The 14645-nt window shown below is 40.9% G+C and overlaps 22 non-coding genes across 22 annotated transcripts; all 22 read left to right on the top strand.

Moving 5' to 3' along the window:
* The first annotated feature begins 528 nt into the window (after positions 1 to 528).
* LOC142179151 (5S ribosomal RNA) lies at positions 529 to 647 on the top strand. Its single transcript, XR_012707236.1, has one exon. It is a non-coding gene; the product is annotated as a 5S ribosomal RNA (ribosomal RNA).
* A 525-nt stretch (positions 648 to 1172) lies between these two features.
* On the top strand, positions 1173 to 1291 carry LOC142179150 (5S ribosomal RNA). Its single transcript, XR_012707235.1, has one exon. It is a non-coding gene; the product is annotated as a 5S ribosomal RNA (ribosomal RNA).
* Positions 1292 to 1816: 525 nt separating this feature from the next.
* On the top strand, positions 1817 to 1935 carry LOC142179149 (5S ribosomal RNA). Its single transcript, XR_012707234.1, has one exon. It is a non-coding gene; the product is annotated as a 5S ribosomal RNA (ribosomal RNA).
* Positions 1936 to 2459: 524 nt separating this feature from the next.
* Positions 2460 to 2578, top strand: LOC142179148 (5S ribosomal RNA). The gene has a single exon (XR_012707233.1). It is a non-coding gene; the product is annotated as a 5S ribosomal RNA (ribosomal RNA).
* Positions 2579 to 3103: 525 nt separating this feature from the next.
* Positions 3104 to 3222, top strand: LOC142179147 (5S ribosomal RNA). The gene has a single exon (XR_012707232.1). It is a non-coding gene; the product is annotated as a 5S ribosomal RNA (ribosomal RNA).
* A 524-nt stretch (positions 3223 to 3746) lies between these two features.
* LOC142179146 (5S ribosomal RNA) lies at positions 3747 to 3865 on the top strand. Its single transcript, XR_012707231.1, has one exon. It is a non-coding gene; the product is annotated as a 5S ribosomal RNA (ribosomal RNA).
* Positions 3866 to 4390: 525 nt separating this feature from the next.
* Positions 4391 to 4509, top strand: LOC142179145 (5S ribosomal RNA). Its single transcript, XR_012707230.1, has one exon. It is a non-coding gene; the product is annotated as a 5S ribosomal RNA (ribosomal RNA).
* A 524-nt stretch (positions 4510 to 5033) lies between these two features.
* Positions 5034 to 5152, top strand: LOC142179144 (5S ribosomal RNA). Its single transcript, XR_012707229.1, has one exon. It is a non-coding gene; the product is annotated as a 5S ribosomal RNA (ribosomal RNA).
* A 525-nt stretch (positions 5153 to 5677) lies between these two features.
* LOC142179142 (5S ribosomal RNA) lies at positions 5678 to 5796 on the top strand. The gene has a single exon (XR_012707227.1). It is a non-coding gene; the product is annotated as a 5S ribosomal RNA (ribosomal RNA).
* A 525-nt stretch (positions 5797 to 6321) lies between these two features.
* On the top strand, positions 6322 to 6440 carry LOC142179141 (5S ribosomal RNA). Its single transcript, XR_012707226.1, has one exon. It is a non-coding gene; the product is annotated as a 5S ribosomal RNA (ribosomal RNA).
* Positions 6441 to 6965: 525 nt separating this feature from the next.
* LOC142179174 (5S ribosomal RNA) lies at positions 6966 to 7083 on the top strand. Its single transcript, XR_012707259.1, has one exon. It is a non-coding gene; the product is annotated as a 5S ribosomal RNA (ribosomal RNA).
* Positions 7084 to 7608: 525 nt separating this feature from the next.
* LOC142179140 (5S ribosomal RNA) lies at positions 7609 to 7727 on the top strand. Its single transcript, XR_012707225.1, has one exon. It is a non-coding gene; the product is annotated as a 5S ribosomal RNA (ribosomal RNA).
* A 524-nt stretch (positions 7728 to 8251) lies between these two features.
* LOC142179139 (5S ribosomal RNA) lies at positions 8252 to 8370 on the top strand. The gene has a single exon (XR_012707224.1). It is a non-coding gene; the product is annotated as a 5S ribosomal RNA (ribosomal RNA).
* Positions 8371 to 8894: 524 nt separating this feature from the next.
* LOC142179138 (5S ribosomal RNA) lies at positions 8895 to 9013 on the top strand. The gene has a single exon (XR_012707223.1). It is a non-coding gene; the product is annotated as a 5S ribosomal RNA (ribosomal RNA).
* A 524-nt stretch (positions 9014 to 9537) lies between these two features.
* On the top strand, positions 9538 to 9656 carry LOC142179221 (5S ribosomal RNA). The gene has a single exon (XR_012707306.1). It is a non-coding gene; the product is annotated as a 5S ribosomal RNA (ribosomal RNA).
* Positions 9657 to 10180: 524 nt separating this feature from the next.
* On the top strand, positions 10181 to 10299 carry LOC142179220 (5S ribosomal RNA). The gene has a single exon (XR_012707305.1). It is a non-coding gene; the product is annotated as a 5S ribosomal RNA (ribosomal RNA).
* A 525-nt stretch (positions 10300 to 10824) lies between these two features.
* LOC142179219 (5S ribosomal RNA) lies at positions 10825 to 10943 on the top strand. Its single transcript, XR_012707304.1, has one exon. It is a non-coding gene; the product is annotated as a 5S ribosomal RNA (ribosomal RNA).
* A 524-nt stretch (positions 10944 to 11467) lies between these two features.
* On the top strand, positions 11468 to 11585 carry LOC142179173 (5S ribosomal RNA). Its single transcript, XR_012707258.1, has one exon. It is a non-coding gene; the product is annotated as a 5S ribosomal RNA (ribosomal RNA).
* A 524-nt stretch (positions 11586 to 12109) lies between these two features.
* LOC142179218 (5S ribosomal RNA) lies at positions 12110 to 12228 on the top strand. Its single transcript, XR_012707303.1, has one exon. It is a non-coding gene; the product is annotated as a 5S ribosomal RNA (ribosomal RNA).
* A 524-nt stretch (positions 12229 to 12752) lies between these two features.
* Positions 12753 to 12871, top strand: LOC142179217 (5S ribosomal RNA). The gene has a single exon (XR_012707302.1). It is a non-coding gene; the product is annotated as a 5S ribosomal RNA (ribosomal RNA).
* Positions 12872 to 13395: 524 nt separating this feature from the next.
* On the top strand, positions 13396 to 13513 carry LOC142179172 (5S ribosomal RNA). Its single transcript, XR_012707257.1, has one exon. It is a non-coding gene; the product is annotated as a 5S ribosomal RNA (ribosomal RNA).
* A 524-nt stretch (positions 13514 to 14037) lies between these two features.
* On the top strand, positions 14038 to 14156 carry LOC142179215 (5S ribosomal RNA). The gene has a single exon (XR_012707300.1). It is a non-coding gene; the product is annotated as a 5S ribosomal RNA (ribosomal RNA).
* The last annotated feature ends 489 nt before the right edge of the window (positions 14157 to 14645 follow it).

Raw genomic sequence — 14645 nt, 5'->3', positions numbered from 1 at the left:
CCCTCTTTTTAGGCAAAATTTATATCTTACTTCTTTTAATGTATAGGCGGTATGTCTAATAAATTCACAAATGAGTTTTAAGCAGTGTAAACGAAATAGATATTTTTTTTTTACACGAAATAACAATATTTTTGAAGGTAATAGTTATTAAAAAAATCAAAAAATCAATATATAGTAAATAAGGAAAATATTTACGGGCTTAACAACGCTGCACTTGACACGTCACTACGCCTTGGCCTCGAAGGCGACATCCGTAAAATGCCTAGTTGCGACGTCGCCGTTCCATGCGGCCTAGTGTGATAGGCATGTAGCTAGGCCTTACGGGCCCTCTAATTGTGATATTATCGTCGAGCGCGGCTTGTTGTTGTTGGTCAATGCCTTTGCCAGCGAAAAATAGTGGAAATCAAAAGAGGAATTGCGTAAAACGGATAAATGAGCGTAAAGTTATGTCGTTTGAAGGTTTTACATCTTCGCACCTAAAGCGGAAGGAGGAAAGGTATTAAGAGAATTTAGAGTGCAAGGAATGTCGGATGCGATCATACCAGCACTAACGCACCGGATCCCATCAGAACTCCGAAGTTAAGCGTGCTTGGGCGAGAGTAGTACTAGGATGGGTGACCCCCTGGGAAGTCCTCGTGTTGCATCCCTCTTTTTAGGCAAAATTTATATCTTACTTCTTTTAATGTATAGGCGGTATGTCTAATAAATTCACAAATGAGTTTTAAGCAGTGTAAACGAAATAGATATTTTTTTTTTACACGAAATAACAATATTTTTGAAGGTAATAGTTATTAAAAAAATCAAAAAATCAATATATAGTAAATAAGGAAAATATTTACGGGCTTAACAACGCTGCACTTGACACGTCACTACGCCTTGGCCTCGAAGGCGACATCCGTAAAATGCCTAGTTGCGACGTCGCCGTTCCATGCGGCCTAGTGTGATAGGCATGTAGCTAGGCCTTACGGGCCCTCTAATTGTGATATTATCGTCGAGCGCGGCTTGTTGTTGTTGGTCAATGCCTTTGCCAGCGAAAAATAGTGGAAATCAAAAGAGGAATTGCGTAAAACGGATAAATGAGCGTAAAGTTATGTCGTTTGAAGGTTTTACATCTTCGCACCTAAAGCGGAAGGAGGAAAGGTATTAAGAGAATTTAGAGTGCAAGGAATGTCGGATGCGATCATACCAGCACTAACGCACCGGATCCCATCAGAACTCCGAAGTTAAGCGTGCTTGGGCGAGAGTAGTACTAGGATGGGTGACCCCCTGGGAAGTCCTCGTGTTGCATCCCTCTTTTTAGGCAAAATTTATATCTTACTTCTTTTAATGTATAGGCGGTATGTCTAATAAATTCACAAATGAGTTTTAAGCAGTGTAAACGAAATAGATATTTTTTTTTTACACGAAATAACAATATTTTTGAAGGTAATAGTTATTAAAAAAATCAAAAAATCAATATATAGTAAATAAGGAAAATATTTACGGGCTTAACAACGCTGCACTTGACACGTCACTACGCCTTGGCCTCGAAGGCGACATCCGTAAAATGCCTAGTTGCGACGTCGCCGTTCCATGCGGCCTAGTGTGATAGGCATGTAGCTAGGCCTTACGGGCCCTCTAATTGTGATATTATCGTCGAGCGCGGCTTGTTGTTGTTGGTCAATGCCTTTGCCAGCGAAAAATAGTGGAAATCAAAAGAGGAATTGCGTAAAACGGATAAATGAGCGTAAAGTTATGTCGTTTGAAGGTTTTACATCTTCGCACCTAAAGCGGAAGGAGGAAAGGTATTAAGAGAATTTAGAGTGCAAGGAATGTCGGATGCGATCATACCAGCACTAACGCACCGGATCCCATCAGAACTCCGAAGTTAAGCGTGCTTGGGCGAGAGTAGTACTAGGATGGGTGACCCCCTGGGAAGTCCTCGTGTTGCATCCCTCTTTTTAGGCAAAATTTATATCTTACTTCTTTTAATGTATAGGCGGTATGTCTAATAAATTCACAAATGAGTTTTAAGCAGTGTAAACGAAATAGATATTTTTTTTTACACGAAATAACAATATTTTTGAAGGTAATAGTTATTAAAAAAATCAAAAAATCAATATATAGTAAATAAGGAAAATATTTACGGGCTTAACAACGCTGCACTTGACACGTCACTACGCCTTGGCCTCGAAGGCGACATCCGTAAAATGCCTAGTTGCGACGTCGCCGTTCCATGCGGCCTAGTGTGATAGGCATGTAGCTAGGCCTTACGGGCCCTCTAATTGTGATATTATCGTCGAGCGCGGCTTGTTGTTGTTGGTCAATGCCTTTGCCAGCGAAAAATAGTGGAAATCAAAAGAGGAATTGCGTAAAACGGATAAATGAGCGTAAAGTTATGTCGTTTGAAGGTTTTACATCTTCGCACCTAAAGCGGAAGGAGGAAAGGTATTAAGAGAATTTAGAGTGCAAGGAATGTCGGATGCGATCATACCAGCACTAACGCACCGGATCCCATCAGAACTCCGAAGTTAAGCGTGCTTGGGCGAGAGTAGTACTAGGATGGGTGACCCCCTGGGAAGTCCTCGTGTTGCATCCCTCTTTTTAGGCAAAATTTATATCTTACTTCTTTTAATGTATAGGCGGTATGTCTAATAAATTCACAAATGAGTTTTAAGCAGTGTAAACGAAATAGATATTTTTTTTTTACACGAAATAACAATATTTTTGAAGGTAATAGTTATTAAAAAAATCAAAAAATCAATATATAGTAAATAAGGAAAATATTTACGGGCTTAACAACGCTGCACTTGACACGTCACTACGCCTTGGCCTCGAAGGCGACATCCGTAAAATGCCTAGTTGCGACGTCGCCGTTCCATGCGGCCTAGTGTGATAGGCATGTAGCTAGGCCTTACGGGCCCTCTAATTGTGATATTATCGTCGAGCGCGGCTTGTTGTTGTTGGTCAATGCCTTTGCCAGCGAAAAATAGTGGAAATCAAAAGAGGAATTGCGTAAAACGGATAAATGAGCGTAAAGTTATGTCGTTTGAAGGTTTTACATCTTCGCACCTAAAGCGGAAGGAGGAAAGGTATTAAGAGAATTTAGAGTGCAAGGAATGTCGGATGCGATCATACCAGCACTAACGCACCGGATCCCATCAGAACTCCGAAGTTAAGCGTGCTTGGGCGAGAGTAGTACTAGGATGGGTGACCCCCTGGGAAGTCCTCGTGTTGCATCCCTCTTTTTAGGCAAAATTTATATCTTACTTCTTTTAATGTATAGGCGGTATGTCTAATAAATTCACAAATGAGTTTTAAGCAGTGTAAACGAAATAGATATTTTTTTTTACACGAAATAACAATATTTTTGAAGGTAATAGTTATTAAAAAAATCAAAAAATCAATATATAGTAAATAAGGAAAATATTTACGGGCTTAACAACGCTGCACTTGACACGTCACTACGCCTTGGCCTCGAAGGCGACATCCGTAAAATGCCTAGTTGCGACGTCGCCGTTCCATGCGGCCTAGTGTGATAGGCATGTAGCTAGGCCTTACGGGCCCTCTAATTGTGATATTATCGTCGAGCGCGGCTTGTTGTTGTTGGTCAATGCCTTTGCCAGCGAAAAATAGTGGAAATCAAAAGAGGAATTGCGTAAAACGGATAAATGAGCGTAAAGTTATGTCGTTTGAAGGTTTTACATCTTCGCACCTAAAGCGGAAGGAGGAAAGGTATTAAGAGAATTTAGAGTGCAAGGAATGTCGGATGCGATCATACCAGCACTAACGCACCGGATCCCATCAGAACTCCGAAGTTAAGCGTGCTTGGGCGAGAGTAGTACTAGGATGGGTGACCCCCTGGGAAGTCCTCGTGTTGCATCCCTCTTTTTAGGCAAAATTTATATCTTACTTCTTTTAATGTATAGGCGGTATGTCTAATAAATTCACAAATGAGTTTTAAGCAGTGTAAACGAAATAGATATTTTTTTTTTACACGAAATAACAATATTTTTGAAGGTAATAGTTATTAAAAAAATCAAAAAATCAATATATAGTAAATAAGGAAAATATTTACGGGCTTAACAACGCTGCACTTGACACGTCACTACGCCTTGGCCTCGAAGGCGACATCCGTAAAATGCCTAGTTGCGACGTCGCCGTTCCATGCGGCCTAGTGTGATAGGCATGTAGCTAGGCCTTACGGGCCCTCTAATTGTGATATTATCGTCGAGCGCGGCTTGTTGTTGTTGGTCAATGCCTTTGCCAGCGAAAAATAGTGGAAATCAAAAGAGGAATTGCGTAAAACGGATAAATGAGCGTAAAGTTATGTCGTTTGAAGGTTTTACATCTTCGCACCTAAAGCGGAAGGAGGAAAGGTATTAAGAGAATTTAGAGTGCAAGGAATGTCGGATGCGATCATACCAGCACTAACGCACCGGATCCCATCAGAACTCCGAAGTTAAGCGTGCTTGGGCGAGAGTAGTACTAGGATGGGTGACCCCCTGGGAAGTCCTCGTGTTGCATCCCTCTTTTTAGGCAAAATTTATATCTTACTTCTTTTAATGTATAGGCGGTATGTCTAATAAATTCACAAATGAGTTTTAAGCAGTGTAAACGAAATAGATATTTTTTTTTACACGAAATAACAATATTTTTGAAGGTAATAGTTATTAAAAAAATCAAAAAATCAATATATAGTAAATAAGGAAAATATTTACGGGCTTAACAACGCTGCACTTGACACGTCACTACGCCTTGGCCTCGAAGGCGACATCCGTAAAATGCCTAGTTGCGACGTCGCCGTTCCATGCGGCCTAGTGTGATAGGCATGTAGCTAGGCCTTACGGGCCCTCTAATTGTGATATTATCGTCGAGCGCGGCTTGTTGTTGTTGGTCAATGCCTTTGCCAGCGAAAAATAGTGGAAATCAAAAGAGGAATTGCGTAAAACGGATAAATGAGCGTAAAGTTATGTCGTTTGAAGGTTTTACATCTTCGCACCTAAAGCGGAAGGAGGAAAGGTATTAAGAGAATTTAGAGTGCAAGGAATGTCGGATGCGATCATACCAGCACTAACGCACCGGATCCCATCAGAACTCCGAAGTTAAGCGTGCTTGGGCGAGAGTAGTACTAGGATGGGTGACCCCCTGGGAAGTCCTCGTGTTGCATCCCTCTTTTTAGGCAAAATTTATATCTTACTTCTTTTAATGTATAGGCGGTATGTCTAATAAATTCACAAATGAGTTTTAAGCAGTGTAAACGAAATAGATATTTTTTTTTTACACGAAATAACAATATTTTTGAAGGTAATAGTTATTAAAAAAATCAAAAAATCAATATATAGTAAATAAGGAAAATATTTACGGGCTTAACAACGCTGCACTTGACACGTCACTACGCCTTGGCCTCGAAGGCGACATCCGTAAAATGCCTAGTTGCGACGTCGCCGTTCCATGCGGCCTAGTGTGATAGGCATGTAGCTAGGCCTTACGGGCCCTCTAATTGTGATATTATCGTCGAGCGCGGCTTGTTGTTGTTGGTCAATGCCTTTGCCAGCGAAAAATAGTGGAAATCAAAAGAGGAATTGCGTAAAACGGATAAATGAGCGTAAAGTTATGTCGTTTGAAGGTTTTACATCTTCGCACCTAAAGCGGAAGGAGGAAAGGTATTAAGAGAATTTAGAGTGCAAGGAATGTCGGATGCGATCATACCAGCACTAACGCACCGGATCCCATCAGAACTCCGAAGTTAAGCGTGCTTGGGCGAGAGTAGTACTAGGATGGGTGACCCCCTGGGAAGTCCTCGTGTTGCATCCCTCTTTTTAGGCAAAATTTATATCTTACTTCTTTTAATGTATAGGCGGTATGTCTAATAAATTCACAAATGAGTTTTAAGCAGTGTAAACGAAATAGATATTTTTTTTTTACACGAAATAACAATATTTTTGAAGGTAATAGTTATTAAAAAAATCAAAAAATCAATATATAGTAAATAAGGAAAATATTTACGGGCTTAACAACGCTGCACTTGACACGTCACTACGCCTTGGCCTCGAAGGCGACATCCGTAAAATGCCTAGTTGCGACGTCGCCGTTCCATGCGGCCTAGTGTGATAGGCATGTAGCTAGGCCTTACGGGCCCTCTAATTGTGATATTATCGTCGAGCGCGGCTTGTTGTTGTTGGTCAATGCCTTTGCCAGCGAAAAATAGTGGAAATCAAAAGAGGAATTGCGTAAAACGGATAAATGAGCGTAAAGTTATGTCGTTTGAAGGTTTTACATCTTCGCACCTAAAGCGGAAGGAGGAAAGGTATTAAGAGAATTTAGAGTGCAAGGAATGTCGGATGCGATCATACCAGCACTAACGCACCGGATCCCATCAGAACTCCGAAGTTAAGCGTGCTTGGGCGAGAGTAGTACTAGGATGGGTGACCCCCTGGGAAGTCCTCGTGTTGCATCCCTCTTTTTAGGCAAAATTTATATCTTACTTCTTTTAATGTATAGGCGGTATGTCTAATAAATTCACAAATGAGTTTTAAGCAGTGTAAACGAAATAGATATTTTTTTTTTACACGAAATAACAATATTTTTGAAGGTAATAGTTATTAAAAAAATCAAAAAATCAATATATAGTAAATAAGGAAAATATTTACGGGCTTAACAACGCTGCACTTGACACGTCACTACGCCTTGGCCTCGAAGGCGACATCCGTAAAATGCCTAGTTGCGACGTCGCCGTTCCATGCGGCCTAGTGTGATAGGCATGTAGCTAGGCCTTACGGGCCCTCTAATTGTGATATTATCGTCGAGCGCGGCTTGTTGTTGTTGGTCAATGCCTTTGCCAGCGAAAAATAGTGGAAATCAAAAGAGGAATTGCGTAAAACGGATAAATGAGCGTAAAGTTATGTCGTTTGAAGGTTTTACATCTTCGCACCTAAAGCGGAAGGAGGAAAGGTATTAAGAGAATTTAGAGTGCAAGGAATGTCGGATGCGATCATACCAGCACTAACGCACCGGATCCCATCAGAACTCCGAAGTTAAGCGTGCTTGGGCGAGAGTAGTACTAGGATGGGTGACCCCTGGGAAGTCCTCGTGTTGCATCCCTCTTTTTAGGCAAAATTTATATCTTACTTCTTTTAATGTATAGGCGGTATGTCTAATAAATTCACAAATGAGTTTTAAGCAGTGTAAACGAAATAGATATTTTTTTTTTACACGAAATAACAATATTTTTGAAGGTAATAGTTATTAAAAAAATCAAAAAATCAATATATAGTAAATAAGGAAAATATTTACGGGCTTAACAACGCTGCACTTGACACGTCACTACGCCTTGGCCTCGAAGGCGACATCCGTAAAATGCCTAGTTGCGACGTCGCCGTTCCATGCGGCCTAGTGTGATAGGCATGTAGCTAGGCCTTACGGGCCCTCTAATTGTGATATTATCGTCGAGCGCGGCTTGTTGTTGTTGGTCAATGCCTTTGCCAGCGAAAAATAGTGGAAATCAAAAGAGGAATTGCGTAAAACGGATAAATGAGCGTAAAGTTATGTCGTTTGAAGGTTTTACATCTTCGCACCTAAAGCGGAAGGAGGAAAGGTATTAAGAGAATTTAGAGTGCAAGGAATGTCGGATGCGATCATACCAGCACTAACGCACCGGATCCCATCAGAACTCCGAAGTTAAGCGTGCTTGGGCGAGAGTAGTACTAGGATGGGTGACCCCCTGGGAAGTCCTCGTGTTGCATCCCTCTTTTTAGGCAAAATTTATATCTTACTTCTTTTAATGTATAGGCGGTATGTCTAATAAATTCACAAATGAGTTTTAAGCAGTGTAAACGAAATAGATATTTTTTTTTACACGAAATAACAATATTTTTGAAGGTAATAGTTATTAAAAAAATCAAAAAATCAATATATAGTAAATAAGGAAAATATTTACGGGCTTAACAACGCTGCACTTGACACGTCACTACGCCTTGGCCTCGAAGGCGACATCCGTAAAATGCCTAGTTGCGACGTCGCCGTTCCATGCGGCCTAGTGTGATAGGCATGTAGCTAGGCCTTACGGGCCCTCTAATTGTGATATTATCGTCGAGCGCGGCTTGTTGTTGTTGGTCAATGCCTTTGCCAGCGAAAAATAGTGGAAATCAAAAGAGGAATTGCGTAAAACGGATAAATGAGCGTAAAGTTATGTCGTTTGAAGGTTTTACATCTTCGCACCTAAAGCGGAAGGAGGAAAGGTATTAAGAGAATTTAGAGTGCAAGGAATGTCGGATGCGATCATACCAGCACTAACGCACCGGATCCCATCAGAACTCCGAAGTTAAGCGTGCTTGGGCGAGAGTAGTACTAGGATGGGTGACCCCCTGGGAAGTCCTCGTGTTGCATCCCTCTTTTTAGGCAAAATTTATATCTTACTTCTTTTAATGTATAGGCGGTATGTCTAATAAATTCACAAATGAGTTTTAAGCAGTGTAAACGAAATAGATATTTTTTTTTACACGAAATAACAATATTTTTGAAGGTAATAGTTATTAAAAAAATCAAAAAATCAATATATAGTAAATAAGGAAAATATTTACGGGCTTAACAACGCTGCACTTGACACGTCACTACGCCTTGGCCTCGAAGGCGACATCCGTAAAATGCCTAGTTGCGACGTCGCCGTTCCATGCGGCCTAGTGTGATAGGCATGTAGCTAGGCCTTACGGGCCCTCTAATTGTGATATTATCGTCGAGCGCGGCTTGTTGTTGTTGGTCAATGCCTTTGCCAGCGAAAAATAGTGGAAATCAAAAGAGGAATTGCGTAAAACGGATAAATGAGCGTAAAGTTATGTCGTTTGAAGGTTTTACATCTTCGCACCTAAAGCGGAAGGAGGAAAGGTATTAAGAGAATTTAGAGTGCAAGGAATGTCGGATGCGATCATACCAGCACTAACGCACCGGATCCCATCAGAACTCCGAAGTTAAGCGTGCTTGGGCGAGAGTAGTACTAGGATGGGTGACCCCCTGGGAAGTCCTCGTGTTGCATCCCTCTTTTTAGGCAAAATTTATATCTTACTTCTTTTAATGTATAGGCGGTATGTCTAATAAATTCACAAATGAGTTTTAAGCAGTGTAAACGAAATAGATATTTTTTTTTACACGAAATAACAATATTTTTGAAGGTAATAGTTATTAAAAAAATCAAAAAATCAATATATAGTAAATAAGGAAAATATTTACGGGCTTAACAACGCTGCACTTGACACGTCACTACGCCTTGGCCTCGAAGGCGACATCCGTAAAATGCCTAGTTGCGACGTCGCCGTTCCATGCGGCCTAGTGTGATAGGCATGTAGCTAGGCCTTACGGGCCCTCTAATTGTGATATTATCGTCGAGCGCGGCTTGTTGTTGTTGGTCAATGCCTTTGCCAGCGAAAAATAGTGGAAATCAAAAGAGGAATTGCGTAAAACGGATAAATGAGCGTAAAGTTATGTCGTTTGAAGGTTTTACATCTTCGCACCTAAAGCGGAAGGAGGAAAGGTATTAAGAGAATTTAGAGTGCAAGGAATGTCGGATGCGATCATACCAGCACTAACGCACCGGATCCCATCAGAACTCCGAAGTTAAGCGTGCTTGGGCGAGAGTAGTACTAGGATGGGTGACCCCCTGGGAAGTCCTCGTGTTGCATCCCTCTTTTTAGGCAAAATTTATATCTTACTTCTTTTAATGTATAGGCGGTATGTCTAATAAATTCACAAATGAGTTTTAAGCAGTGTAAACGAAATAGATATTTTTTTTTACACGAAATAACAATATTTTTGAAGGTAATAGTTATTAAAAAAATCAAAAAATCAATATATAGTAAATAAGGAAAATATTTACGGGCTTAACAACGCTGCACTTGACACGTCACTACGCCTTGGCCTCGAAGGCGACATCCGTAAAATGCCTAGTTGCGACGTCGCCGTTCCATGCGGCCTAGTGTGATAGGCATGTAGCTAGGCCTTACGGGCCCTCTAATTGTGATATTATCGTCGAGCGCGGCTTGTTGTTGTTGGTCAATGCCTTTGCCAGCGAAAAATAGTGGAAATCAAAAGAGGAATTGCGTAAAACGGATAAATGAGCGTAAAGTTATGTCGTTTGAAGGTTTTACATCTTCGCACCTAAAGCGGAAGGAGGAAAGGTATTAAGAGAATTTAGAGTGCAAGGAATGTCGGATGCGATCATACCAGCACTAACGCACCGGATCCCATCAGAACTCCGAAGTTAAGCGTGCTTGGGCGAGAGTAGTACTAGGATGGGTGACCCCCTGGGAAGTCCTCGTGTTGCATCCCTCTTTTTAGGCAAAATTTATATCTTACTTCTTTTAATGTATAGGCGGTATGTCTAATAAATTCACAAATGAGTTTTAAGCAGTGTAAACGAAATAGATATTTTTTTTTTACACGAAATAACAATATTTTTGAAGGTAATAGTTATTAAAAAAATCAAAAAATCAATATATAGTAAATAAGGAAAATATTTACGGGCTTAACAACGCTGCACTTGACACGTCACTACGCCTTGGCCTCGAAGGCGACATCCGTAAAATGCCTAGTTGCGACGTCGCCGTTCCATGCGGCCTAGTGTGATAGGCATGTAGCTAGGCCTTACGGGCCCTCTAATTGTGATATTATCGTCGAGCGCGGCTTGTTGTTGTTGGTCAATGCCTTTGCCAGCGAAAAATAGTGGAAATCAAAAGAGGAATTGCGTAAAACGGATAAATGAGCGTAAAGTTATGTCGTTTGAAGGTTTTACATCTTCGCACCTAAAGCGGAAGGAGGAAAGGTATTAAGAGAATTTAGAGTGCAAGGAATGTCGGATGCGATCATACCAGCACTAACGCACCGGATCCCATCAGAACTCCGAAGTTAAGCGTGCTTGGGCGAGAGTAGTACTAGGATGGGTGACCCCCTGGGAAGTCCTCGTGTTGCATCCCTCTTTTTAGGCAAAATTTATATCTTACTTCTTTTAATGTATAGGCGGTATGTCTAATAAATTCACAAATGAGTTTTAAGCAGTGTAAACGAAATAGATATTTTTTTTTACACGAAATAACAATATTTTTGAAGGTAATAGTTATTAAAAAAATCAAAAAATCAATATATAGTAAATAAGGAAAATATTTACGGGCTTAACAACGCTGCACTTGACACGTCACTACGCCTTGGCCTCGAAGGCGACATCCGTAAAATGCCTAGTTGCGACGTCGCCGTTCCATGCGGCCTAGTGTGATAGGCATGTAGCTAGGCCTTACGGGCCCTCTAATTGTGATATTATCGTCGAGCGCGGCTTGTTGTTGTTGGTCAATGCCTTTGCCAGCGAAAAATAGTGGAAATCAAAAGAGGAATTGCGTAAAACGGATAAATGAGCGTAAAGTTATGTCGTTTGAAGGTTTTACATCTTCGCACCTAAAGCGGAAGGAGGAAAGGTATTAAGAGAATTTAGAGTGCAAGGAATGTCGGATGCGATCATACCAGCACTAACGCACCGGATCCCATCAGAACTCCGAAGTTAAGCGTGCTTGGGCGAGAGTAGTACTAGGATGGGTGACCCCTGGGAAGTCCTCGTGTTGCATCCCTCTTTTTAGGCAAAATTTATATCTTACTTCTTTTAATGTATAGGCGGTATGTCTAATAAATTCACAAATGAGTTTTAAGCAGTGTAAACGAAATAGATATTTTTTTTTACACGAAATAACAATATTTTTGAAGGTAATAGTTATTAAAAAAATCAAAAAATCAATATATAGTAAATAAGGAAAATATTTACGGGCTTAACAACGCTGCACTTGACACGTCACTACGCCTTGGCCTCGAAGGCGACATCCGTAAAATGCCTAGTTGCGACGTCGCCGTTCCATGCGGCCTAGTGTGATAGGCATGTAGCTAGGCCTTACGGGCCCTCTAATTGTGATATTATCGTCGAGCGCGGCTTGTTGTTGTTGGTCAATGCCTTTGCCAGCGAAAAATAGTGGAAATCAAAAGAGGAATTGCGTAAAACGGATAAATGAGCGTAAAGTTATGTCGTTTGAAGGTTTTACATCTTCGCACCTAAAGCGGAAGGAGGAAAGGTATTAAGAGAATTTAGAGTGCAAGGAATGTCGGATGCGATCATACCAGCACTAACGCACCGGATCCCATCAGAACTCCGAAGTTAAGCGTGCTTGGGCGAGAGTAGTACTAGGATGGGTGACCCCCTGGGAAGTCCTCGTGTTGCATCCCTCTTTTTAGGCAAAATTTATATCTTACTTCTTTTAATGTATAGGCGGTATGTCTAATAAATTCACAAATGAGTTTTAAGCAGTGTAAACGAAATAGATATTTTTTTTTACACGAAATAACAATATTTTTGAAGGTAATAGTTATTAAAAAAATCAAAAAATCAATATATAGTAAATAAGGAAAATATTTACGGGCTTAACAACGCTGCACTTGACACGTCACTACGCCTTGGCCTCGAAGGCGACATCCGTAAAATGCCTAGTTGCGACGTCGCCGTTCCATGCGGCCTAGTGTGATAGGCATGTAGCTAGGCCTTACGGGCCCTCTAATTGTGATATTATCGTCGAGCGCGGCTTGTTGTTGTTGGTCAATGCCTTTGCCAGCGAAAAATAGTGGAAATCAAAAGAGGAATTGCGTAAAACGGATAAATGAGCGTAAAGTTATGTCGTTTGAAGGTTTTACATCTTCGCACCTAAAGCGGAAGGAGGAAAGGTATTAAGAGAATTTAGAGTGCAAGGAATGTCGGATGCGATCATACCAGCACTAACGCACCGGATCCCATCAGAACTCCGAAGTTAAGCGTGCTTGGGCGAGAGTAGTACTAGGATGGGTGACCCCCTGGGAAGTCCTCGTGTTGCATCCCTCTTTTTAGGCAAAATTTATATCTTACTTCTTTTAATGTATAGGCGGTATGTCTAATAAATTCACAAATGAGTTTTAAGCAGTGTAAACGAAATAGATATTTTTTTTTACACGAAATAACAATATTTTTGAAGGTAATAGTTATTAAAAAAATCAAAAAATCAATATATAGTAAATAAGGAAAATATTTACGGGCTTAACAACGCTGCACTTGACACGTCACTACGCCTTGGCCTCGAAGGCGACATCCGTAAAATGCCTAGTTGCGACGTCGCCGTTCCATGCGGCCTAGTGTGATAGGCATGTAGCTAGGCCTTACGGGCCCTCTAATTGTGATATTATCGTCGAGCGCGGCTTGTTGTTGTTGGTCAATGCCTTTGCCAGCGAAAAATAGTGGAAATCAAAAGAGGAATTGCGTAAAACGGATAAATGAGCGTAAAGTTATGTCGTTTGAAGGTTTTACATCTTCGCACCTAAAGCGGAAGGAGGAAAGGTATTAAGAGAATTTAGAGTGCAAGGAATGTCGGATGCGATCATACCAGCACTAACGCACCGGATCCCATCAGAACTCCGAAGTTAAGCGTGCTTGGGCGAGAGTAGTACTAGGATGGGTGACCCCTGGGAAGTCCTCGTGTTGCATCCCTCTTTTTAGGCAAAATTTATATCTTACTTCTTTTAATGTATAGGCGGTATGTCTAATAAATTCACAAATGAGTTTTAAGCAGTGTAAACGAAATAGATATTTTTTTTTACACGAAATAACAATATTTTTGAAGGTAATAGTTATTAAAAAAATCAAAAAATCAATATATAGTAAATAAGGAAAATATTTACGGGCTTAACAACGCTGCACTTGACACGTCACTACGCCTTGGCCTCGAAGGCGACATCCGTAAAATGCCTAGTTGCGACGTCGCCGTTCCATGCGGCCTAGTGTGATAGGCATGTAGCTAGGCCTTACGGGCCCTCTAATTGTGATATTATCGTCGAGCGCGGCTTGTTGTTGTTGGTCAATGCCTTTGCCAGCGAAAAATAGTGGAAATCAAAAGAGGAATTGCGTAAAACGGATAAATGAGCGTAAAGTTATGTCGTTTGAAGGTTTTACATCTTCGCACCTAAAGCGGAAGGAGGAAAGGTATTAAGAGAATTTAGAGTGCAAGGAATGTCGGATGCGATCATACCAGCACTAACGCACCGGATCCCATCAGAACTCCGAAGTTAAGCGTGCTTGGGCGAGAGTAGTACTAGGATGGGTGACCCCCTGGGAAGTCCTCGTGTTGCATCCCTCTTTTTAGGCAAAATTTATATCTTACTTCTTTTAATGTATAGGCGGTATGTCTAATAAATTCACAAATGAGTTTTAAGCAGTGTAAACGAAATAGATATTTTTTTTTACACGAAATAACAATATTTTTGAAGGTAATAGTTATTAAAAAAATCAAAAAATCAATATATAGTAAATAAGGAAAATATTTACGGGCTTAACAACGCTGCACTTGACACGTCACTACGCCTTGGCCTCGAAGGCGACATCCGTAAAATGCCTAGTTGCGACGTCGCCGTTCCATGCGGCCTAGTGTGATAGGCATGTAGCTAGGCCTTACGGGCCCTCTAATTGTGATATTATCGTCGAGCGCGGCTTGTTGTTGTTGGTCAATGCCTTTGCCAGCGAAAAATAGTGGAAATCAAAAGAGGAATTGCGTAAAACGGATAAATGAGCGTAAAGTTATGTCGTTTGAAGGTTTTACATCTTCGCACCTAAAGCGGAAGGAGGA

The sequence above is a fragment of the Nicotiana tabacum genome, unplaced genomic scaffold (assembly GCF_000715075.1).
Source record: "Nicotiana tabacum cultivar K326 unplaced genomic scaffold, ASM71507v2 Un00401, whole genome shotgun sequence".
NCBI classification, from domain to species: Eukaryota; Viridiplantae; Streptophyta; class Magnoliopsida; order Solanales; family Solanaceae; genus Nicotiana; species Nicotiana tabacum.
This window is presented reverse-complemented; position numbering and strand designations above follow the sequence as displayed.